General features: G+C 53.4%; 1 protein-coding gene across 3 annotated transcripts in view; it reads right to left on the reverse strand.

Annotated features, from left to right (window-relative positions):
• CTXN1 (cortexin 1) overlaps positions 1-25,090 on the reverse strand; it is a 44,100-nt gene extending 19,010 nt beyond the window's left edge. Inside the window, exon 1 of one of the 3 annotated variants that reach the window (XM_064497300.1) lies at positions 24,886-25,090. The gene's annotated coding sequence lies outside the window, so the exon portion shown is untranslated. Of the gene's footprint in view, positions 1-4,354; positions 4,543-24,885 lie in introns of those variants that run through there. The other 2 variants (XM_026105463.2, XM_026105462.2) reach the window with 2 other exon arrangements.
• Between the last annotated feature and the right edge of the window lie 297 nt (positions 25,091-25,387).

Raw genomic sequence — 25,387 nt, forward strand, 5'->3', positions numbered from 1 at the left:
TTCAGCTTTGCAAAGCTATTACGGATAACATGAATGGTGCTTTACAGTTGACCTGTTCTTTGATATCTGCAAGTATTAAAAACTCTCCCTGTGCAGCCTTCAGGCCCCAGCAGCTACCAAGAGCTCCCTTAACCATTACAGAGAGGGTGAATAGATGGTGCTGAGTCTTCTGCTGCACCAGAACCTCGCTGTTCCCAGACACCTCCACCACCCAGAGCATGATGCTCTGCCAGGACTGACTTTGTTGTCTTCTGAAGCAGACCCTCCTCTGGCAAGAAGGTCCATTAGACTCAGCACAGTCAAAGGCAAAGGAGCCTTTCCTGCAACGCCCAGAGGGTGGTGGGACCTTAGTGAGGCAGAGAAGTGACTTTGCTATCCTTTGCACTGAGCAGCAATGCCAAGATACGGGCAGGTCCTTGGCTGCTGGATTCAGACACCAAATCCACAGCGAAGGAGTATTATCGATGTTGCAAGATCAAGCACTTGAAAGCCAAGATTTGCCAGACAGAAGGTTGCCTCAGCCACTTTAATTAGCCCCTCTCTTCTGCAATTGCTTTATGATACAGCAGTTAATGGCACAATCACTATTTCTTGCCATGCCTGGGCAGCTATTCAAGCTCTCTCCTTATCTTCCTTATTTAGTGTTTGGCCCTCCCATGCTCCATCCAAACCTGCTCGAAATACAACTGTGAAACTCCTTGCTACTGCTGTGCTGGACTCAAGCTCCAGGAGCATTAAGGAATCACTGTCCCAGACCCACAGAAGACTAAAGGGATTCTGATTCTGAGCTGAAAGACAAACCGACATTTGCACAAGAAGCCGCAAAGAACTGCAGATGCTTTGGTTGAGTTTGACTGCCTGGGTGCAAGGACTCGGCACCAAAGAACGAATGCCAGCCCCAGGACAGAGCATGAGGAGAGCAAACGAGTTTTTGGAGGAGTTTGTTGCTGGTTTCAGCGTCATCTCGTCAGATGTATGAATTGATATTTTCTTACCATAAACAAATGTGGGCCGATTAAAAGGCAATCATCACTGTGCTTCAGGTTCTATTTTAAGACACGGAGGTTTTGTTTGCAACAAGAAGGAAAGAATTATGTTTCCTCCACTTTCATTTAAGTCAAAATTTTCCTTCCAAAAAATTCACCCTGTGGTAGACCCACAGCAAGATCCGGTAAACAGGTAGACCTGGGCAAAGCGACAAGCAATCAAAATGTGATTTTAAAATGAAAACAACTGGGCAGCACTAGCCCTACGAGAGCCAGGGGAATGAGGAGAGACCTGGTCTTTTTATCCCAAATCAAGGGCATGTAACTTGTCAACCTAGAGATGTCCTAATCCCCACAACACACATGGACACACAGAGGACAAGGGAGATCCGCCAGGGCACTAGTGGCTACGAGATCAGAACCTTGTACCCTCAAAGAAGACATTGGCAGGGCAGGAGGACTGTGAACTCTTGGTCAGAAATATCACTGCCATTTGCAAAATGATGGCCAACCCGATGCCAAGAAGGACTGGAGATGTACTGTTCCCTGTTCCGTGACCACTACTGGCCCTACAGGCCATGGTCACCATGCCCTGAGGGGATGCAGGGAACGAGAGGTCTGCAAGAACCTTGCTGTTGCATGTACCACGTTATATAAGGCCCAGACTTGCTAAAGTCCATGGTATAGTGGTTCAATCCCTGCCTCTCTTGCAACAGTTGTTTTCTTCTTCCTCCACTCCCACGCAATGGTCAGAAGCCTTCTCACTTTCAGGCCAGTTTTATCATTACCAGTTCCACAGATGGATGCTCAGACTTGCTGGTGACCAAGGACCTGTCTTTCCTCCAAGGCATAAGCTGAGCCACACGGTGTGACCTCAGGCAGGGTGGGGAATCGGGCTGCCCCATCTCTCCCACAGCCTGCAGAAAGCAGAGAAACCCTCGGCGATGATTCAGTTTCCCCAGCAGAGCAGCAAAGGTAGGGGACTGGGAATTATCCCAGTGTTGCCAGGGCTCTGCTGGCAATCCTGAGTCCTGCTAGGATCTCGCTTATGGGGATAGACCTCCACTATGGATGTTCCTGAATGGGTCTTACAGACATGCCCTGGCTTTGCTCCCCCTCACAAAGCCCTGGAAGTGGCACAGACCCCCCAGTGCGATGACAACCATGCAGGGGCAATTGCCCAAAACACTGGGCCAAGTTATTTACTGTGGGAATTGTCACAGGCCCCTGGGACCCGATAACTGTAAGGACCATCATACGAGGAGCTCTCTGCAGCCAGCAGAGACGATCCTGCCAGAAGACCACCCAGGCAGTGAGACAAACACCCAGGGCTTGGCCCAACCACCAGATCCGGGATGCTGAGCTCTGACATCCAGCAAAAAGCAGCCCTGTTTTTAAGTGGCTCTCACATAACATCTCTCAGCATCACCCCTGCAAGCAGGCAAGCCCTGAGGAAATGGGCTCGCATGAAAGGCTTGGTTACCACTGTGTTGCAGGGTGGAGAGGGAGCACGCTTGCCCCGCATTAATTAGTGTGAATCATTAAATAAAATGTCCCCTTCCTGACTTCAGCATGTGTTAGTGAAACAGCTCTATCAAAGAAGCCTTGTCAGGAGGCAAGATGTGTCTTTCTGCTGGGATTATGTAGCTGTGGAATTATCCCTTGCATTTGACAAGATCAATTAATTACTTCAAAGTCATTTGCAGTAATAAATTAACTTCTCTTCTTTCCTCCCTGTTGAGCCAGAGCATAGCTGCTGCGTAAATAGAAGCGTCTGGGCAGACACGCAGCACCCAGCTTGTGACCCCAATGGCCCCCCCAATGAAGTTTGCTCCCTGGAGGTCTCTGCTGCAGTCTCTCTGCTCACAGCTTGGTCAGCCGAGTCTCAGTCTCAGGCTGTAGGTGAGCAATTGCAGACCAGACATGCAGGAAGCCGGGCTCCTGGGACTCCCTGTCCCCCTGTCCCCCACTGTCACAGCCCTGCATGAGAACGTGCTCTCCACCACCACCTTGAACTGTCATCTTCAAACTGCAGAAGACTCGGTGCCTTGCAGCCAAATTCATTCATGCCAAGGGGATTGGCCTTAAGTCACGGGGATCAGACTCTCGAAGGCTCTTCGGACAGCCCACCAAGACGGGGGGAACTGAAACCTGAAGTGAGACAAATGGAGATGGGAAATGCAGCCACAGCTGCAGGCAACCAACCTCCAAAAAAACTTCCTATGGCTTCCAGTCCAAACCAGCTATTTTCTAGTTCAGCCAGGGTGGCTTTCTGACAGACCTGCCGGTAAAAGAAAAGGAGCGAATGCAAGGATGTTTTCCAGCGAGCCCAGCGCAAGATGACACACCATAGTAATATGCTGGTATCTCCTGCCCCAGCCCTGCCCTCAGTCCTTCCTTGGGCCTTGATGGTGCTCAGACAAGAGCACTAGAGGACTTGGACACAGCAGCATCCATCAGGGTCAAGGCACTGTTACTCTGTGGTCCCATCAGCAGTGCAAGGTGAGCCTCAGTGACTAGCTCTGTCTAACACTCTCCTTAGCAGCAGCTGAGCCTTTAACAGTGGCACCATGAAGCTTTCTGGAGTGCTCTTTTCTTGCCATGGGTCTGCACAGGCAGACTTCATGTCAAGGCTAAGAGAGGTTGTGTCCTCGATCCATCCTCAAAGGTGCTCTGTACCTGGTGAGATCCATCTGCCTGGCTCTGGAAATGGTTCTCTGAAACCCAGGCCCAAATACGTGCAAAGGGAGCAGCATCCGAAAAGCAACATGGATTTCAGCACATACATTCAAATGACATGTCAGCTCGGGTGACATGGAGGCTCAGGGAACACAAATTGTGTTGACACCTTCACCAGGACACATTAATCTGCTCATGGACAATTCACGTAGAGAGTCTGGTGATAAAGAGAAGCATTCCCTGGGCAGGCTTTTTCTGAAAGAATTTGTCACCATCAATAAATTGCTGATAGAGTTATTTCTGCCATCCCTAAAACTGCACACAAAGTAACATGATTTCTTAAAACTCTTTAACATGCTGTTCTCCTTGATTTAAAGTCTGTTGGACTATCTTTATTTTCTTAGCACATTATTAATTCAGATTCTGACTCTGACGTGAGGGAGTGAGATGCCTCTAGAGTCTGTTATTTGGGAATGAAAGAAGGAAAAGGGAGATGGAAGGGCTTAGGCAGCAAAAAGCATCTCGGCATAACTCCATGCCGGGAATAAGCAAAGGTTATCTGCATCCTGCACATTTCATATGTTCTTGTCTCCAGCTCCACATCCATGTCTGCTGGGCACAGAGGTGTACGAATGAGAGCCCGGGGGGGATCTGGGCCCGGTGCTGGAGCTGGTACAAGAGCTGCTCACCTCATTCACCACGACTGGGTCCACTCAACTGCGCCTCACGCTCACCCCCTCTATTCTCAGCGTGTTGGACCCAGCAGCCTCAGCCAGGTGTCTGCTCGGAGGGCTCCGTCACCGGTCATATAACTGCTCAGGCAGGTCACATACGGATCTTGCATGTCCCAGGGAACCTGCAAACCAGCAGGGCAGCAACGAAACCACACGACTCAGGGGCTGCAATCAGGAGGACAAAAGACCACAGTGCGTGTGGATGGGTGCACTCGGCCTCATAAAACTCAGTGTCAAAACCAAGCTGCGCAGTAAATGCTTCTCTAGATTGGGACTCTCTCTGACTCCCCAGCTGGCTTCTCAGGGCTGTGGTGGCTATCTGGAGGAGTGAAAGCACTGCCTCATCTCTCTCATTAACCCGTCTGTCAGTTTAGAGTCTATCCAGCCCAATGCTCAAAGCTATTTATCCTCGAACACTTAAGAGACATGCTTGCATGAGAAATGCAGTGGCCCCAGCTCACCGCAGCATCAGTGGGGAGAGAAGGCCACCTCCAGAGGTGGTCAGCCCCTGCGTGGTGCTTGTCCCGCTCTACTGATGATTCACTAGTTCAGTTCTACTCACAGCCCAGCTACCTGCAAGTCTGCCTGCTCCCACAGCACCCCTACACCTAGAGCGAGCCTGGGACCAACGCGTGTTGCCATGGTATCCAGTCTGCGTCCTCATCGCAAAGCAATTGCTTCTCCACACACTGCTGAGCCACAGACACGACTGCATGGCTGCAGCCTCGTGACATTGACCGCAAGGCTACAGCACAGCTTTTCTAATGACACTGTTACATCCCAGTGGTCTGCATGGCTTTGCTATAGCTGGGCAGAGTTAAGGTGCTCAGATTTACACCTCTGTACAATTTACTTTGCCTTAACTCTGAACGGAGCTCAGCGTGGGATCGCTGCCACCTCCCTCACTAGATTTTTTGCTTAAATCAGTGATTCATATTCTCAGTCTTAATTGTATAGTAACCCAGTTTTGTCTGAGAATCTATCCCAGCACCGGGAAGGTGCCTGATACAGAGACGTCACAGGGACTGCCACCGGTGCTGCTCCGGGAGGTGCAGGCGACATCAGAGTGAGTGCTGTTGCCAGCAGAATTTGCCTCTCCAAGTTTCGTTGTTCAAAAGGGCCCTGATCTACAGAACAACATGCTTGAGGAGCAAAGAAACAACCCCAGGCCCCTGCTAGCATTACCCCATTCTCCCAACAGTGATGGTCCTGCTCCTTGGGGTTCTTCCAGATCATCCTGCCCAGGTGAGGCCCTAAGTCCCACCATGTCCACCCACGGTGTGCTTACGATGTCCTCTGGACTCCAGGAGCCACAGAGAGCACCCAGCACTCAAGACTCCCAAAGTAAACTGGGAACAGAACAAAGAAGGATATGGAAAATGGGATAAAATGCCACAGAATTACCAGAAAAAAACCATGCCAGTCAAGCTGACAGCTGTCTTCAATGAGATCATTGTTTAGGGAAATAAAATCCAGTCAATGTCATCTACCGGTATTTCAGCAAAGCACTTGGTATGGTGAGAAATCTGAAGTCAGGCTAGAGATGACGGGGAATGGAAGGGGATGAGCTGTTGGCCAGAGAGGAGGATGTGAGGGGTTGTGCTGAAAGCTGAGTGTGGAGGGAGGTTTCTCATGGAGTTCCTCACAAGCTCAGCATGAGCACTGACTGCATTTCAGTTTTGTTACTGGTCAGAGGCCTGACACTGCTACGGTGTCAGAGTAGCCTGCTCTGCAAACACTGTCTAGTCCTGTCCTGGACCGGTGCTGCCAGCCGCTGTCTCTCGGTGTCCTGAGGTGAGAACAAGCAGGCAGATGCTCTCACCCACCCTCTGCCACAAGATGCTGGAGCTGGTCACTGCAGAGCCTGACCACATCACCAAACAGTGCTCTCAAGGCCTTGTAGGCGTGAAGACTTCATCATGTCTGACCAGGATCCTCACCCCTACTTCGTTAATGTGCCAACTGGTCACCTTGAATGGCAACAGGAGTTTCCCAAACTGCAGGTGTGGAAGACCTAGCTATAGAGAGTGCCCCTTCCATAGCCACGGAGAAGACGACCAGCTTTTGAAATCACAAGGTCCTTGCTGTCACAGCTCCCACTGTGAGAAGAGGAAACCCTAACAGGGCTCGACGTAACCTCACTAGCGTAACAGGGACCCTTCAGCATCCCAGAGACTTCCAAAAAGAGGGTGAGAGACTCCCTGGTGACATCAAAAGGAGAGACATGGGGCCTTATGAACTGCAGTTTTCAGAGGCAAAAGGCTAATCTGTAACGGGGTTCATAGCATGAGTCTAAATTCTGCTCAGCCAAACCACGACTCAAGGCACACCGCACCCCTTGCTTTTCCCCACCCCGCTAGCCCTGTGCACCCATTCAGAGCATCTGCAGCAGGCAGCACATGTGGATGTTCCTACCTTGAGCTAATTCCCCATTATCCAGTTCCAGTGTTTGAGACCAATCTGCACTCCAAACACTTGTCAACAAACCTAAGACACTCGGGAGCATAAAACAGATGCTGACAACTTAGCTGACAACATCGTAGCAGTGAAACTGCAAATGTAGATGGTCACGGGGGAAAAGAAACCGCCCTGGTTTTGTTCCAGGGCTGGATATACAACGCAATGGGAAAATCGCCTTGTCCAGAAGAAGCCATGTCTCTCCCAAGGGTCTGCCAGTACTAGAGCAGCACTGCATCCGTGATGGCTGCACCTCTGCTGGGACAACGCAGCTGCACCTGCAAGTGCAGGGTGGGTCCGTACAAGACACACCAGCCGGGACGAAGGATGCCGGAGCGGCAGGACTGCAAACACAGCAGCAAACTGCTGGCCCAGTGCTAGCTCCCACAAACCCTGCCCCCCCCGCCACCCCCCCGGGTTGTCAGCTCTCCTCCCATGTGGTTAGTGGCAGGCGAAGGAGGGCAATGAATACCCTGCTCCCTGGCCTGATGGGCAAGTTGCTGCTGTGCATGCTCCATATGGGCAGCAAAGTGGCTTGGACATTAGCCAGCATGCAGAAAATAAGAAGCAGATGTAACCTCAGCAGAACGGGAACCAGGGGACACGATTAGAATGAATGTCTCAATAATTAAAACCCCCTAATGAGTGTGCTGTCAGGGAAGGTCTCTGCCACTACACTGCAGGTAAGGAACTGGTGCAATATTCTCTCCACAGGGAGAGCTGAACTTTGCTTGCTGTGCTCCCAGGACCTCTCTAAAACGATTCCCCTGACAGACCTCCTAAGACGCAGGCTTACAGCGCAGGACTCAGCCCTTCTGCTTACAACCCCAGCTGGCCTGGGACGATGCTCAACGCTGTTGTGATCAAGACCAACTTTCCTGCCCTTTTCAAAATTCACAGCCACTTCCTCGGTGCTCAGAGTCCAAGAGAGTGGAAAGCAAACTGTCTTATGCAAGAATTGCTTGCACACGGCGCTTAAAAGCCAGTCATTATCTCAGAGTTCTGATTATGACTTAATGCAAGGAGATGACACAGCCGAACAGAAACTGGCAGGCTAATATCAATAATTATTTGATTCCTTTACTAAACTGGAACCTCAGCCAGCTCAAAGCCCCTTCCAGGCCCCTTTTTGGGCTACAGGCACCCATATTCTCCACTGTAAACTGCTCTCTGAATCTGGGAGGGGATGCACGGACAGGGCGAGAGTACATCTGTTGCACGTGACACACCTGATCCTGGGAACATGATAAATGGCTGCCCATGGATTAGTAAGGCACTGAGCTGGAGATCATCACCCCAAAGGCTACCACTTGCTTGAAAAAGTCCAGGCTAGCATCTCAAAGGGAGCAAAGGCCACCTTCTCCCACAGTGTGGGAACTATAGGTGAATCATAGACCTCAGAGAGCAAGTTTGTCCTGCTGAGACCCAGCCTTGCTTTGGCCTTGCGAATGTGGCCTGTCTCCCTCCCGGTCTCAAAAGCTATGAGTGAATCATTTGAGGAAGCTGTGTATTGAACTGACATTGAGTAAGGGTGCGTGACTGGGAACCTGTGACTCCATAGGAATATTTAATGACAAGTCAAGAGAAGCAAGACCTGTGAATATCCCTGAAGTTTCCTTAAGAAGAGCTGAAAACCAGTTATTTCTTGGGGTTTGCATACATTCTCTTTTCCACACACACATTCCCTTTTCCAGATACTCAAATCCTCCCTCAAAATCATGTGCACAGTCCAAACTCCCCCCAATGCACACACACACTCCCAGCACTCACTCTATGCACAACACATTCATGTGCACAAAGCTCCCATATGCATGCATACCTGCAAACACATATGCAGTGCATACTCCCCCTATACACACACACATTAATCTCCCACACACCTTATCAAGTACGCACACACATACTCTGACTATGCCTGCACAGACTTCTCCTTTACCCCGTGGACAGCCCTGACCCAAGCACCGCTGGTCTGAGTTCAAATCTCTCATCTGACCCTGCTGCCCAGGATCATTTCTTTCTGAGAGTCTTTTGGAAGACTGGGCCCTCCGGTCCCTGGGCTGTTGCATCTAATTCACCTTCTGATGCCTCTGCACAATATAAAAACTCCCATCATGTCTCACCGTCTCCTGAGGGATCTTTCCCATCAAATCCAGATCTGAGTATCTAAATGACCTTCTGCCCTCTTTGTCACTCTCGACTTGGAAACATCTTCTTGGGTGCTGAGTACCACTTTCTCCCCAGGACGTAGGGAGCCCTGCCCTGGTGCTGTGCACTACACGCAGGCCAAGACCATATGCAGAAGTAAGCGTGTAAGTGCAGGGGCAGCAAAGGCTGGTGCTCAGGGCACCTTCTGCAGGGAAATACGAGGAGGAACACGGGGAACAAAGCCAGGCGCTCTCCATGGAGACTCTCCATAGCTACCCTGTGCTGCTGGATTTCTCTGGAATTAGCATTTTTCCTTATGTTATTAATGGCCATTAAATGAAGGTGGGGAACATGCCTTCCATCAGCACAAATACAGGCATAAAAGTTTGCAAAATAACTGCTGAAAGAGGCTATGACTGTTTATGCGTTATGCAAACAATACACAGAAATGCTGACTAATTCTTATAGGACGGCATGTAATTGTATTACATTTAATTAGCAATTAAATGACTTGGTAATTGCTCGCATTTAAATAGTAACATAAGTACAAACAATGCAAAGCAAATCAGGCCTTTAACATTTAATTACCAGGCATTCCTATGAATTATTTAGTGACTGGGCAAATATACTACTTGAAACAAAACCATGGGCGCTGTTAGGAGATTTTAAATCATGTCTTGGACTGGATTGCTGCCCTACCTGGCCCTGTGCATGCGGAATGGCACCCATGGCAGTGCCTGCGTGTTTCTGTGGATGGTGGAGCTGAATTTTCCAGAAGAACGATACAGCCTGCCTGTAAGCATGCAAGTGCTGGACTACCCACCCCACAGCCTGCCCTCCTTGAGGGCTACACCCAGCTCAGCTTCCCTGTTATCTTGCACCTGGGTGGATCTGGACAGCATCAGGTAGGTAGCTAGCACCACCAATTACACAAGCTGCCCTAGAGCTATCTGAAATGGAGAGGCAGATTTCAGGAAGGTTTTAAATGAGGAATGTCCTGGATTCATGAAAGCACAGGGACCTCTGGAAACCATCTGGCCCCAGTGCTGAAATAAGTCCAAGGATGCTCAGACCAGTCAATTGCTTTGTTAAAACACAGATGAAAGGAATTTTCCCAGAACTCCTTTTTTTGCTGGTCTGTATCTCACTCATACCTAACCTAAATCTCATTATCGCCAAATTAAACTGATCACTTCTCATCCTGTCCCAGCAGATGCAAAGAACAACTGATCACTTTATAATGCCTTTGTGTGTGGGGAAGGGCTCCACTCCCCTGCCTTGCAGACCTAACTGAGCTTGTTCTTTGAGCCCTCCTTGTCCTTCCTAACGCTCTCAAGTGTTGCTGCTTCCTCCGGCGAGGTGGGAGCAGTGTTGAGGACGTGTGTGGCTTTGCAGAGGGAGCACGCAGGGATACAGCTTGGGCCAGGGAACCACAGCCAGCCAGCAGAAGCCCTGCTATGCCTTCCTGCTCCCACCCTTCAACGTAGCTTCCCAAATTGGATGCAGAGCACATTGCTGAGGTCTACACCAGCGTGAGACAGCCAAGAGCAGCCTCCCATCACACACCAGCCTAAGCAGGGCCCGCTGGGTGGAAGCAAGGCTGGCTCGGCTCTGCCTGGGATGCAGCCAGGCCAGGCTGCACTGCTACCTCATGCAGCAGCAGAGACCATTTATATTCAGGTCAGTCAGAGGGGGAAGAACTGGAGCCCGGCAGAGGCTGTCCTGGGGCTGAAATTGGATCATTTCTAGACAAGCCTCCTGCTTATATAGTAGCATCAGCACCAAACCTGAGTGTCTGCCAGGCAGTGTGGTCAGCAGCAGCTCCAAGTTCAGAGGGAAATGGATAATATTAACCACACACAGAGGCAGACCTAAATGCATTTTCCCTTGGATAGTACCCTCAGCCCTGTCCACAGATGCATGTCTCCACCTTGGCAAACATCTCCCTGAGGACTTAAATTATTCAAGCCGGGTTGGCAAGGTAGCCCATGCTTTGCCCCAAGCTGCTCCACATATCTTATTGAGCACTGGCAACATATGAAACCATCGTCTTTTGCTGCTCTCGACTTCCCGCCTGCTAGTAGGCAGGATAGTGGCTTAACGCCCATGCAGGAGAGGAAACAGGGAAGAATTGCACAAACTGCCTTTCCTCGCAAGGACTGTGCCTTCTCACACCTTATTCAAGGCAACAGTGAAACAAGAGCTGTGACAGAGCCAGTTCCTGGGGAGTTTCTGTAATTCCTGTGCTCAGTGACAAGGAACCTGGGGCTGGAAGGGACCCAAGAGCCAGCCAGTCTGGCCTGATGCAATCAAAGGTTGTACAAACCCTTCCAGAAACACATCATGCTCTGTCAAACCCATCTCAGCCTCTTTTCCCCAAGGCTGTTCCAAAACCTGATGGTTGGATGGGCTGGTTTCCAGCTAGAAGATATTCATGGCCAGGATGTGATATTTGCTCTTCTGTCAACACCAGCTTTCTCCTGCCATCCCAGCTTATACCCCCACCCATTTTAGATAGGCGTCAGACCCCCCCTCTTTGTCCTCATTTCACTAACAAAAATATCTTTAGCCTCTTCTGTTCTGAGACTGGGTTTCCTCTGTTCTTTTCTCTTGGGCCCTTCTGTTTCCCAGCCCCATGGTCCCAAATTGCTCTGCATTTCGTTATAACACTCACAGCTACACCAAGCCTTCTTGAGGCAGGGCTGGGTCCAAGAGTCAAATTCCCAGGAGCCAGGCCAGCATCCCAGGCCAGGGTTGCTGCTGACCCTTCTGCCACTCGCTGTGTCCCAGGTATGAGGACGATGAAGGAACATGCACTGGTGGGGCTCATTCAGCACGTGTCCTTGTGCTAGAGGCCACAGCGGCTCTGTTCCCTGCTTCTGCCACAGCATAGCTTGGAAGTCCAGGTCATCCACTGGCACCACTGATATCTACGTAGCATCTAAGACATCTCCTGGGACTCCTATCAGCTAGAGAGCAGGCTCTGGAACAGCAGGCACCCAAGGCTATTTCCCCTCCTGGCCACAGCAGGCCTGGGTGCCCGCAGCCCACGCCCGCTCTTGGATGTGTTGGGATCCACAGCTCAGGACACGACTGCATCCCACCCTATCCTGCTGACACCGTCAGATGGCCAAGCCACAACCCAACATGGGGAGCTAGCCACAGCCCTGGGACCACATCCGCAGCAGCTCCTGCTTCCAGCCAGACCCTTGCAGTCACGGGGCAAAGCATCCTGGGCTGCCTTAGGAGCAGCTCAAGCAAGGCAACCGCTAAACAGGGGAGAACGTTCCTTAGACCACGTCTGGCTACTGGGTCCAGGAAAGAGAAACCGATAAACCGAAAAGAGTTTGGGGGGGCCAGCAAGACAACGAGGGTCTAGAGAACACGAGATATGAGAAGAGAGGAAAAGGAAACTGGATTTGTTCAGCCTGGAAAAAGCTAATAAGAGTTTACCACTGCCACTCGGGAATGACAGAGAACAAGCTTTTCTCAGAAGTGTAGAGTGACAGGAGGCAACAGACACAAGTTGCAGAAAGGGAAAAATTCTTCACCAGGAGAGTAGCACAGCTCTGGGACAGGATCCAGAGAAATGAGGAATCTTGACTGCCAAGGTCCTGAGCAACCTGATCCGACTTTGAAGCCAGCCCTGCTCTGAGCAGGAGGTTGGATTAGAGACTTCAGAGGTCCCTTCCAACCTGCAACTTTCTATGAAATGCCACCACTTTCCCCTGGAGACAGAGCAGAGACGCAAGACTGAACCTAGGACTCCTGGTATTAAATTCGCAAAGTTCCTGCTGTCCAAATGAGAAGTCAAGGACTAATGCTGGCTCACAGACCTGTTCAGGCCTCTCCACTAGGGAGGACTCTCCCAGTTATTCCGGTGGGGATAGTTCTGCTTTCAACCCAGCTCCTGCTAAGCCCAGAAAGGACAAGAAGAGACAAAAGGCATAGCCAGGAAAGGGCAGATCTGGAGATCCGGAGGGGCACCAACTGCATAGACAGGAAATACCTAGAGAGAGGCAAATTGATGGAATAGCATCCAAGAAGATGAGCGCTTCCTTTGCCAGCGGACTGACACTACTTTCAAACGCAGTCTCCCTATACAGTAATAAATCTGAAGAATGAAGTTTTCAAACGCCAGACTGGGCTAATTGCTCTCATCAAGTGTGATCAAAGGAAGAATAGCAAACACCCTGCCTTTGTAAGTTGAATGCTCCAAGATTTATCTCTCCTCAGAGGGAGAAAGCAGGAGACAGAGAGGGGAAAACTGAAGTTACAGAGAACCTTGCTGGAATCAATCTGCCTAGGGCACCTGCCCTGGCCTCTCCCGTAAAGCATCACAACAGTTAACAGACCTGCAAATTTTGGGGGCAAGGGCTGTCCAGTCAAACTTTAGCCCCCTGGGAGGCTCTTAACTGGAAGAACATCCCTCCATATCTTTGCAGACTAACGCATGACTTTGCAGGACCCTGCAGAGGAGCTGAGGAGCTCAAGCAGGCAACAACAGCAGTCCCAGAACAGAGCTCTTGTGCAGAGTGTCAAAACATCTCCCGTCAGCTGAAATAGGCTGATAAAAATGCAGATCGATTCCAGGGCCAGGTCTCCAGCTCATGTAAATCGATGCTGTTCCCGTGACTGGAGCAGTTGCTACTAACTCAAACTAATGTTATCTAACATCAACACCAGGAGACACACAGCTGCAGGAAGCCAGGGTATCCTATTTCTGCTCCCCTCAGGGAAGGTGCAAATCAAAACTCATTTCCATCACAGTTCCCCGCATCTGAGGCACTCAAACTAGATTTCAACAAGCAGCAGACTAGCCATGTATACTCATAACTGGGAGTTACTGGGTGGATTGAGGTGGCTGCTCTGGGATGGTTGAGTCTCCTGTGTCTAACAGGCAGCTCCAGTGCCTGCTCCAGGGCTGTACTGAAAGGGAGCTGACGGATAGCAGGAGAACCCAGCTGCAAGAGGAACAGAGCCAGAGGCAACCACGAAGACACAGCCCTGCAAGGGTGCCTGGCCAAGCATTCCTGCCTGGGTTGATGGCTCTCTAGAGCTCACGAAGGAACACTTTGTAATCCACTGACTAGAGCCAGCTCAGGTGTCCAGCCCAGGGCAAGGCTGCCCGATCCCTCCTCTGGACTTACTCAGGAGCACAAAAAATGCCTTGATGTTTGGTGCAGGCTGTTATATTCATTTGCTGTTGGCCAGTATTTTAATGCAGATGAACCCTTGTGATCTAGAGGTACTGAAAGATCGTCTTCGGACCAGGAAGAGTTCACTAGTTTCTAAAGATTCAGCTACGCTTTTACCCCCTGCTAAGGGCAGCCTCGTGACTGAGTCACTCCCCACCCCCTGGACCTGGTAGGAGCATCGGCAAGACATTCTGATCTGCAGGTATTCATTGGCGGCCGCACAAGGCCCTGCACAATTTCTGGGCCCACAGTTCCCGGAGTGGCACTAGCCCCTGGCAGAACCTTCCTGCCTCCCTCGGGATCGGTACTGCTGAGACAGCACAGCCAAGCAGGCTCGCGCTGAAGCCAGGCAAGTACATGGGTTCTTCCCCACAAACCCCAGAGAGATGGAGGTGCCACAGCACGTCTCAGGATCTGATTCAGAACGGACCAAGCCCTTCCCCAGAGTGATGCCCAGAAGCACTGGCACCAGAAGTAGCTCATCCAGCTACCACGGACACCCCTGAATCCCACGGCTGTTCTCCTGCCTGGGCCCTGTAGCCCTGGAATTCAGTGTACAATATCACAGAGAAACAAGTCTACCCTGCTCTCCTCCCAGGAGGGGGGACACTGGCTTGGCAGGCAGAGCAGCACTATCATCCCTGAAGCTCAACGCAGAGATCCCTGGATGCCTTTCGGACCTGGGCCAGGGATCACCGTGTCAGGCTGCCTACCACATCCCCAGGGGACATAGGCTATCCATGTTAGGAGTCCAGGTTCCCTGGAAGCACATGAGGGATCCTGTCCTGGATATATATGTGTGTATGTATAAATAAATATATATATATGTATATATGAAATGTAATATGTAATATATAATATCTATTACAGAGCAGCCAAAGGCACTTGGCTCCTGTCTGATGTTTTCCTCCATGTGGGGTTCATGGTTCGGACCCCTTTCCTGAAGTTCAGAACTCACTGCTGGGGAGCTTTTCTGCAGGTCATACCGCTATTTAGCCAGCTAATCGTGTGGCTGCATCCATTTCCCATTGCGGAGTGGTAATTCAGGTTCAACCCTGTATTCCTGAGGGGTCAAACTTGTACCACTGAGCCTAGGAAGCAGGGCATGAGGTGCAGTGGGAGGCAAGGAACAGCTCCAGCACCAGAGCCTCAGACAACGGAGATGCCCCAAACCCTTTCAGCCCGCGGGGAGCCACACATACACCTCTGCCTCCCCACATCCAGTGCGTCATCCATGCTACGTACCAAGCCAATTCAGGTCACAGACCTGGCAGAAAGCTAGCAATTGCTGTTCTCCAGGCTAGTGAACAGCTTTGACTCCCCATGTGCACAGCAGGATCGACAGGCAGGACCAGCCAGGGAGCTAGAACTGCCTGTCTGCAGCTACGAGCCATTAGACGAGCACTGTGGGAGAGGAGCCATGTTCAGTGGAGACCTGTGACCTGTCTTGGGCAACAGCTAGCTCAGTTCTCATTAAGCAAGTTTCTGGTACGGTGCCAGGTATATAAGCTCCTGGGGCAGCGCTGGTCCTGCAGCCACCTGCCCATACTCCTCTTGCTAATTGCAAACGGCCCCCTGTGCTAGGACTCTCTGTGCCATCCCAGTGCCAAGCACTTGTCACTGCTTCTTCGTTTATTTCCCCAGCCGTGTAACAGCTGAGAAATGTCTCTCCATGCTCATTCCTGGAAGCTTGTTGGCACACCAGGAAAGGTGGCTGCTCTGAGTGCTATGAGGAGGCTGTTCTCTCTGGAAAAGAGAGTCACAGCCCAGAGCCACGTGGTCCCTACCCCAAACACTGGCACCTCCATTAAAAGGACTTGGCTGATGGGGATAAAGTGCTCTGTCCTGTGATCTACTGAGCTCTGGTCTCTGGAGAGCAGTACTGACTCCAGCTCTCATCTACACTGCTCCCAAGTAGCTCTGCTGTGTGCTGTCAGCTCCAAGACACCTTCACCCAGCCATAGGGCATGTCCCTGGTACTGGTTGGGCTCTCGGCTCCAGCCAGCCCAGAGCCGCAAGAGGAGCAGCTCAGCTCATGAGTGTCTGCTGTCATTTACGCCAGCCCCACCAAGCAAAGGCGGGCTGGAAGATAGGTCTGCTGGTGTAACCGCATCCACGGCAGCAGCTCTCGGGCATCACCCACCTCACCAGCTGGTCGGTTGTGGGAGCTGACACTTCCCCCCAGTCTTGAGAGATGAGCCCATGCACTGCTGCCGTGGAGTGAGGATGATGTTATGGCTGGAGACTGAGAACAGCTCCCTGCGCCATGTCCCTCCCCAGCAGACAGCAGGCTGTCCGAGATTGTCCTTTGCAGCAGCCCTTCCTCCCCACATGAGACAGAGCCGCACTGATCCCTTTTTCCCCTCCCAGGAACATGTCCAGTCCTGGAGAACCTCTTCACTTCTGCTGGAGGAGAGATGCTCTGAGCTACTGACGTGCACTAGAGGAACCAGGGAGAGGGGAACATCTAGTATATGGCTGGCCAAAGTTAGCAGCACACTAATGAATCTGGGTCTGCCTAAGGAGGAGTTAAACACCGCACTGCATTCTTTAGGAATGGTCCCAGAACATATGGGAGTCTGGCTCCCGATCAAAACCAACTCCATGATCAGTCACCACTCCAAGCTGATTTTTCCCAGACAGCAGAACCAGGGAGAGGCAGCGATGCTGTGACCCCTGCTCTGCCTGACATGGCAGTGATCGCCAGGCACTGCCCTCCACTTGGCCGAGGTCCAGGGAGCTCCCGCCCTTCGGTGCTGCATTACAGGAGAGTCCTTGCCCATCTCACATCAACAGGGTCCAGCTCACACTGCAAACACCCTGTGTGGACAAAGTAAGAGCCAACAGGGACATTGCTTCCAACACAGTCCTACAAGAGGCAGGGAAGATAATGCAAGACAGCGCAAGCAGCCTCCAACCTTTTTCATGACATTTTCCCTCTAACTGATGTTCCTCTGTAGGGAGGCCAGGTAAACACTTTCTCTCATGCTTGCACTTGCCCGATGCACAGCCACTGCAGGGTCTTACTCTGCTTCTTCCCTGCCACGGCTACATCGACTTCGGTGACATGGTGCCCATGCTCAAGCGAAGAGGCCCAGTGGGCCTCTGCCAGTGGGCAAGGGGAGGAAGGCTTGGTTGGTTGCTGCGGGAAGGAGGTCTGAGGCAAGCAGTACATATCCAGCACGTGGATTGGCATCCTGGATTCCAGCATGAGGGAAGCAAGTGGGAGGCTGCTCCAGGAAGAGGGAGGGAAAGATGGGGGGAGAAGGAGAAGGCAATAAAAGGGAGGACCTTGAAACAGGAAAGGAAAAGTTACCCTGCATTGCTCAGCCTCCTGGGCCTTAATCCCCTCATTAGTACACAAGCCTAATACAATTAAAGACAAGCTCTCCCAAATCTGCAATGCAGACCGTCTGCACCAACAGAGGGTCCCATGAAGTCATCTCTGCATTTACCAGTATCTCCTGAGTTCATTAGTATTTCCCATGCTGTCACGAGCCCCCTGCATCGAGGGGGCTCAGACTGGCTGAGCTACAAAGGTCTCTGGGGCAAGCAAGGCTGGAGATCGCTACACACAAGCAGCAGGAGCAAGGGCACAGGCAACGCAGGACTCACCAGTGCCAGGAGAGAGCATGCTGTGGGAATGGGCCAGGACAAACGAAGGAGGTCATGAGGACAGGGCAGACAGGAGATGAGCGGGCTGCCTCATCTCTGCCTGCATCCTACATCTTCCCCAGCGGAACCTTGCACCGTTCCTGGGACTCTAAACACCACTGCAACACAAACTGCAAAAAGCAGCATATCACAGCAGAGGAACAGTTCTGTGGGGCAGCCCCATCCAGCCTTGTGCACCCAGTGACACCGCAAGATCTGGCACAATTTCCTGGAAGGTTTTTCCCATCCTGAAGCTAGCACCCTCGACTCTTGTCTAAGTACCTTCCCACAGCCCCTGCTCCTTGCCAGGAGGGGGATTGTTTCACCCCCTTCTTTGCAAAACCATCACACATTCAGCAAGCACAACTCCCAGTAACTCAGGCAACGGCCTTCCTCGGCTGAGGGCCAACTGTGCCAACAGCTCTGCCGCTTTCAGAATTTGTATCAAACACCAGCAATCCCTAGGCTCTTGCCCTTCCCAAAGTGTGCAAGCCCCCCCGTCCCTCCCCGCTGCCCACCAGCAACATGGGCACAGCTGGCCAAGCCCATTTATGGTGGCAGGGGCTAGAAACGAGGCACTGCTGGGTATCTGCAGACCCTAGGCAATGCTGAGGTTGAGTTTGCAGCAACAAGTGTTGCTCTGTATTCACCCCCACACATAAGCAGAGAGCAGCACGAATCAGGCCTGCGATGTATAAATGAGACTGCAGAAAAAGGAGAGATACAGCAAGATCTGGAAGACAGTGAAGAGTGCCGTGGACTTCACCGTTTTCAGCTTAACTCCACGAGCACTGCCAGAGCCAGCATCACCCCAAGAGCTCACACGCTGTGGTCAGAGCCTCCATCCTGCAGCCCCTGGGCTGGCCCACACAGGAGCTCAACGGCACAGCAAAGCTTTGGATAATGCCTCCGCGCATACTGCTAAGCCAGGTGCGACTACGCATGTATGCGCTGCCACAAACACATATACCTGTTTTTATGGGCATGCATATCTGTCTGTGTGCCTTGCCCGCCTCTGCCCACACGTGCACTGAAGAACAAGGAACGTCTCTGCTTCTCCCCGAAGGCCGAGTGTTTATCCATTTATTATTGCTGTTCTCGGCCTATCACTTTCTGGTTTATTATCCCCTTGGATTTATTTCTTTATTTTACTTAATGCACTGAAGAATTGATATGCTTTGTGCATCGGCACAGAGACGCTTTCAGAGCCACCTTGCCAGCTCGCTGTACCGGCTGCAGCCGCAGGTCTGGGTGGCTGTTGCTGCCCGGAGCAGGCAGCTGGGGTAGGGGAGCTGCCGTGGCGGGGACAGGCGGTCGTTGTCGTGAGAAGCAGCCCCATCCACCCACCCCCCCTCAGTGACAGGGGACAGGGATGATGCCTGTTGTGGAGGCAGCCAGACACCATGGAGATGAGGACTGTGAGGGATATAACCCATGGCGAGAAACACCTCCAGTCTCCTTTCTTAGGGAAACAGCTTGCAAAGTAACTGCTCTTTGCAGAGGACCCAGAGGCTCAGAAATGAAGCAGAAGCAGTTAGTCTGAGTTTACAAACCAAAGCTGATACCACCACAGATCTTGGGAAGAAAATCAGGAAAGCAGGTCCCACAGGTTCTACAGGTGAGTGAAATAAGCCATCGCAAGAGCTCTTATGGCATTAAGTCCTATGTCTCCGTGGGTCCCCAGAGATCTGTGCTCCCTTCTGTGGCTTCACCCCTCCCTTCCTGAGGAAGCAGTGACATTTGTCAGATCGAAAGGACACTCCAGCACCATGGCACCAGCCCATCCCTCATGAACAGGCTGTCCTGGCCCACAGCATCTGTCAAGAGGCTGCAGGTGACTGTCACCTCACAGAGGGTACATCACGGCACAAATCCCTTCCCGATTTTAACATCTCTTTTTTGATGCTATAACAAATTATACAGAAGACACAGGCAAGAAGGTTTCTCCAGTGCCTTGCATGACGGGGGATGCAAGTGGCACTGCCCCGTGGGTTCCTGAGCCTCTGTAGGCATCTCCTGTGCATGCGACATATAGAAGCAGCTCAGCATCCTGATGGCACCAAGTCCAGACCTGTGTCAAGCACAGGCACTGCCATGTCCCCTTGCACATTTGGAGCTGCTGTGGCAAGGAAAGGACAGCAGTGTTAACGCAGGCCTAGACATAGACAAATTCTTTAAAAAGCCCATCATATCCACAGCTGAAGAGGACTCCACAAAGCCCCAGCTTTGAGGACCCGGACAAGATGCAGTTTTCCCTCATCATACCCAGAGGTACAGAAAAGCAGGTGAAGTTGCAGCAAACTCATTGCACCCACATCAGACTGTTGGAAAGCAAGGCTGGACAAACAGATCAGCCGCAGTGCTAGCGTTGCCAGATAGACCGAAAGCTCCTCCCAATCCCGTAGATCATGCATGTGAGGTGTGACACCTGGCATGGGGCACAAGAACAGGGTTTGCTTCTGCTCTGCAGCCTGCTGGCTCTGTTCAGAAGCATTTAGTGCTAGAGAATCTGAACGGGACCTGAAGAGAAGTCTAGTAAATCAAGTCCTGCCTGTTTTTGAGCTCCTAGGTGTCATTTGTTCCTTTCCATGGACACAAGTGATCACTCTCCTGTAGGCACAATGCTGTCTACTCAACCTCCTTCTGCTCTTAAAAACTCCTATTAACAGGGTACAGCTTAGTCATGACTAAGCGCTTCAAGCAGCAGCCAAAGGCACTACAGTGTTTGGGAGTATAAAATCCTCCCAGGAGGAGGTTCTGCCTTGGGGTCAGGGGCTGCCAGGATGGAGAGAACCGGAAAGTTGCGAGGCTAGGGAGAGGAGCAGCTGGCTGCAGGGTTTGAAAGGCCACTGATACCCATGGCTACATTCGTATCGCTGGATCCTGGCAGCTTCCCAAGCTCCAGGTCCACCCTTCACCCCTGTCCCAGCTTCAAGGCAGCACCCTACCTCCCCACACAACAGAAATCCCGGCTTAAGCTGGATGATGGGCAGGGCATGGTCAGAAAGGCCCTTCCCACTTGGGATGCCTGGGAGGCCGTGACCCGGTAGGTGTGCCCAGCGATGATCTTCTAGACTGACCGTGGAGAAAGTAGATCCAGCACCGCCACAGTGCTGGATCAACAGTCACGGATGCGACTGTCTGGGAGCCATAGCCACACGTTGCTCTTCGGGTTTCTCGCTGGCCAAGGCAGCGTGGTTCAGGTTCAACCACACCAGCCAAGCCAGATGTCAGTGCAGGACAAGAGTCAAACATGACCCTGCAGCACTTCAGAGAAGAGCCAAATCTGCTGGTAGACAGCCCTAGTTACCAGTAGGGAACCCACTCTGTGGGACAGAGACACAGATGCGAGATCTGCAAAGCCACAGGCAAGACCTGGCTCTGCTACAGTAAGGATTAGGTGTGGAGCCTGCAGATACATGGGCACTGCAGCATCACATGGCAGGACCTTCCCTAGAGCAGAAGCATCAAAGGAAAATCTATGAACTACACAGCCAGAAACTCTGGAGAAACGCCCTCCATCGAGGCCAGTCCTCAGTCCACAAAAGTACTCTGGGCTGGGACTACTTCTGCCTGACCAGAAACTCGCTTCATCACCAGGCAGCCAAGGAGCCGCAGAGATTCCTCACCAGCTTTGGGCTCAGGCAGTCGTACCCTTGGCTGTACAGCTGCTGCGAGTGCCACACCGGGCACAGAGGCTGCAGAGCGGGACAGCCGCTGCCTCCTCACCCTTTGGAGCGGGAGCTTGAAAGGGCACGTTCACTTCTGCAGCAGAAGCGCCGGGCTCAGGTCTCTGCTGCGGCGAGCGGCCAGGCACGCGGGCTCCGCAGCCCGGAGGAAGGGAGGCGAGCAGGGCAGAGCTGCCCGTGATCCCCGGCGGGAGCAGCGTGCCCACGGGGTGCTGCCGGGAGCAGGGTGCTGCTACGCTGTCCCTGAACGCAGGATGCAGCAGAGAGGGGAGGCGGAGAGCCCTGATTACAGGGTTGTGGGAAAAGCAGCAAATCCATGGGGAAGGAGCACATTTCAGCTTTAGCAGGGGAAGCACAGAGAAGAATTGGCCCAATGTCAACATGCAGCAAAGGATGAAAGCGGACAACAACCACGCCTGAAGCTCAGCAAAGCTCTCTGCTTCAATGCCAGCTAAAAGGCAACCAGCTGAACGGAGAAGAGGACCAGACAGCAGCTCCAGTAGCCACAGCACAGGCTGGAAGGAGATGACTTGTCAGCCGGGGTGGGACAGGCCAGGACAGAGAAGGGTTGTGCCAGCCCCGGGTGTTCACTGCTTTCCTGGGGCACACACACCCCGAGACCTGCCCAAGGACTGGGTCTGCTTCCCTCCACAGTGCAATTAAAAGGACCTCAGGGCAAAGGCAGGCAGCAGGTCTGACGGACTGTTGTCCCAAAAAGAGCCTACAGGCTTGAGAGCCATGAGAAGGGCACCGTGGATAGCAGGAGATCCCAGCCCAGCACCGGGAGAGCTGGGGACAGCCTGGCCAGGGGAGACCAGGGATGCGGATCCCCGGAGGCTCGGCCTTTTCAGACCCAAGTTACAGGTCAGGTTACCACAGCTCCTCACACATGGGCTCCTGCCTCCCTAGACTGCTCTCTGGACGCCTGAACAGCCCTTGTGCCAAATGGTTCTGTCTCCTGGCCCTGTGCCCCCGGAGCAGCCAGCCCCTGCCACCCTCCAAGCGTCTGACAGCCCTCTTCATTCGTCTTCATGCCTTTAATGCTTTAGTTAAATGAAGCAGCTCTGCACTCAAAGCTGGAAGGAAACAACCTAATGGCCATTAAGTTTCCCTTCAGAATATTAGATTACAGATCCATCAATTTTACTTTGCAGGAATATTTGCAGTAAAATCAGAGCAGCTCCTGGGTGCCTGACAGCCCAACAACGTTTTCTTCCCAAGAGCAGCTGTTCCGAAAACACATCGACCCAGGATTTACTGACACTTGGCAACATAAAGTAGTTCAAAGCCGTGAGACAAAGGATGCCACCCATTTCTGTCACCCACATCAGCTTCCACGTGGCTTTAGCCACAAAGCCGATAGCACAGGCGTGCCGGTGTGCCCCTCCGGCCTTCCAGCATCTGCCCACGGCCCGCTGTTATTCCAGCCCTCTCCCGCCCCGGCTCACCAGGGAAGCCCTGGTCTCTGGTGTGCAGCCCACTCCGTCCTACCAAGGCCTGGGAAGGCCCCCAGCAATGCTACAGACAGCACAGCAGAGCTGGGCCGGCACTGGAAAACCAAAGCCTCCTTCTCCGGCAGAACCGCAGCGAGGAAGGCAGCGAGACTTGCCTGCACCGCCCCGTCCAGGCCACCTTCAACAGGTGAACGGAGGCTGATGAGAGCCGCACCAGCCACTGCCGGGACGGCCAGGCCCGGAGAGCTGGTTAGCGGGCGGACGGCAAGGCAGGGGCTGGGCATCACCGGAGCAGTGTCACACTCCCTCCAGGCAGACCTGCAGGTTGGACGTTTTATCAAAGAAACGTGCCTACAGACAGCCAGGTCAGCCTTGCCTCTCCCTTCCCATCCTCGAACCAGAGCCGTGGGGAGCCGTCCTGGGCACTCGTCCCACGGGGCTGGGGCTCAGGGAGGAGCACAGCCCTGCCCGGAGGCTCGGCACTTTTCCTGCCGGCTAGGAAAAAGCCACAATCCAGACAGGATCCGAACATACAATCCAAATGCAGGATCAGCAGGCTCCTAGTGATGCTAACAGCAAGGACCACTACCAGGCTGCTTTTTTATCCTGCAGTCTTGCCCGCCTAGCCCCAAACTGGGTGTTTCTGGGACAAGTTCCTGCTGGGTGCAATGCTCGGTTCCGGTTCGGCAGAGTTCAGGATTCGTGCCCCAAACTGACAGATATCGAACTGGGCAAAGCGATCCGATGCTGGCCTTTGGGCGCCTTGTTACAGCGTCACAGCCTGCGTTTGGGGTCACCAGGCGCTTGCAACGCATAGGGAGGAGACTGCAAGCAGGTCTGCTCTGCCCTCCTAAGGGGGTAGGAGCTTTTGGGCAGAGTTACTGGAAACCGTAACAGCTGGGAGCATGCAGCACCTCCCCAGGAATGGTAGAAAGTTGAGGCTGGGAGTCCAGCGCTGGGAAGCCTGTAGCTCTCAGAGACCCACCCTTGCCATTGCTGACAGCAGGTTTTACCCCCGTATTTAACATGAGACTCTGCACCAAAACCTGCCTGTGGCAAGCCCAGTCTTTCCGCTGTCCTCCCAGGAGCTGGGAGAGCCGGATTTCACCTGCCATAGGCAGGGCTCACCGACACTTTCTGCTAGCGAGTTCCCACAGCTCTGACTCTTCCCAGGGGGGCTGAGGTTTAAACTTCGCCAGCTCTTTCTCGGGGATGGCTCTGTTGTTTGGCTTGTTCCTTTGCTCTAAGGCTCTGTGCGGTTCTCCCCTGCTTCCACATAAACCCACAGCTCCAGAGGGAGAAATCAACCCAATTTAATCCAAAAGTTTCTTAAATTCATGCAGGCTTTTCAGACACAGAGGGTAGGCATTTTTCGAAGGCCTTTCAGTACATGGGGCTCCTTCCCAGACCCCTGTCGCTTCCCGCTATAAGAACCCTAAACCCACCAGCTCCTCAGCAGCTGCAGAAATTCCCTGTTTTCATTTCTCCCTCCCCAAAACGCCCATCCTGCTTTTCCAGTGTAGCAGCGATGTTTCTTCCAAGCCCCGCTATTTTTCCAGAACCGTCACAGACCCCGGCGAGCGCTGGCCCTCCCGAGAGCCCCCCGGCTCCCTCGGGCCCCCCCTCTCTGCAGGGCGCCCGGGAGGGGGGCGATGCCGCCGGGAGACGGCGGAGGAGGCAGCGCGGAGCGGCGCTCGGGGCCGGGGGGAGCGCGGACCGCTGCCGCCCCCGGGAGCGCTCCCTCCCCGCCGCGCCGCCCCTGCGGAGCCGCGGGCGGGCGGCGCCCTGCGCAGCCGAGCCGAGCCGAGCCGGGCACCGGCGCCCCCCCCGGCCACAGCGCGGCCGAACTTCGCCGGAGCCCCCAGCGCCCGCGGCTCCCCCCGGCTCACCTGAGCTCCGGGCGGCAGGTCGGGGCCGCGGCCGCCCGGCGTTTCGCAGAGCCCATGCGGAGCGGAGCGGCCCCGCTCCCCGGCTGGGGGCAGCAGCCCCCCGGCCGCGGCCCTGGTCCCGGCCGCGGCTCCTCCCGCAGAGCAGAGCCGCCGCGGGCGCTTGCGGGGCCGGGGTTTGAATTCGCCCAGCCCTCCCTGATTGGGCTGCGGAGGCCGGGGAGGCTCCGGGGAGGGGCCTGGGGGTGTGGTGAGGAGGGGGGTGCGGGGGCTGCGGGAGGGCGTGGGGATGCAGGGGGATGTGGCACCATGGAGGGCTGTGAGGATGGGGGGGGGGATGCAGGGGATGTGGTACCCTCGTGGGGGGGGGGGGGACGGGGATGCAGGGAGATGTGGTACCTTCGTGGGGGGGCTGGGGATGCAGGGGATGTGGTACCATGTGGGGGGGGGGGGGGACGGGGATGCAGGGGGATGTGGCACCACGGCGGGGGGGGGGGGGAGGCCT

This window comes from Dromaius novaehollandiae, chromosome 25 (assembly GCF_036370855.1).
Source record: "Dromaius novaehollandiae isolate bDroNov1 chromosome 25, bDroNov1.hap1, whole genome shotgun sequence".
NCBI classification, from domain to species: domain Eukaryota; kingdom Metazoa; phylum Chordata; class Aves; order Casuariiformes; family Dromaiidae; genus Dromaius; species Dromaius novaehollandiae.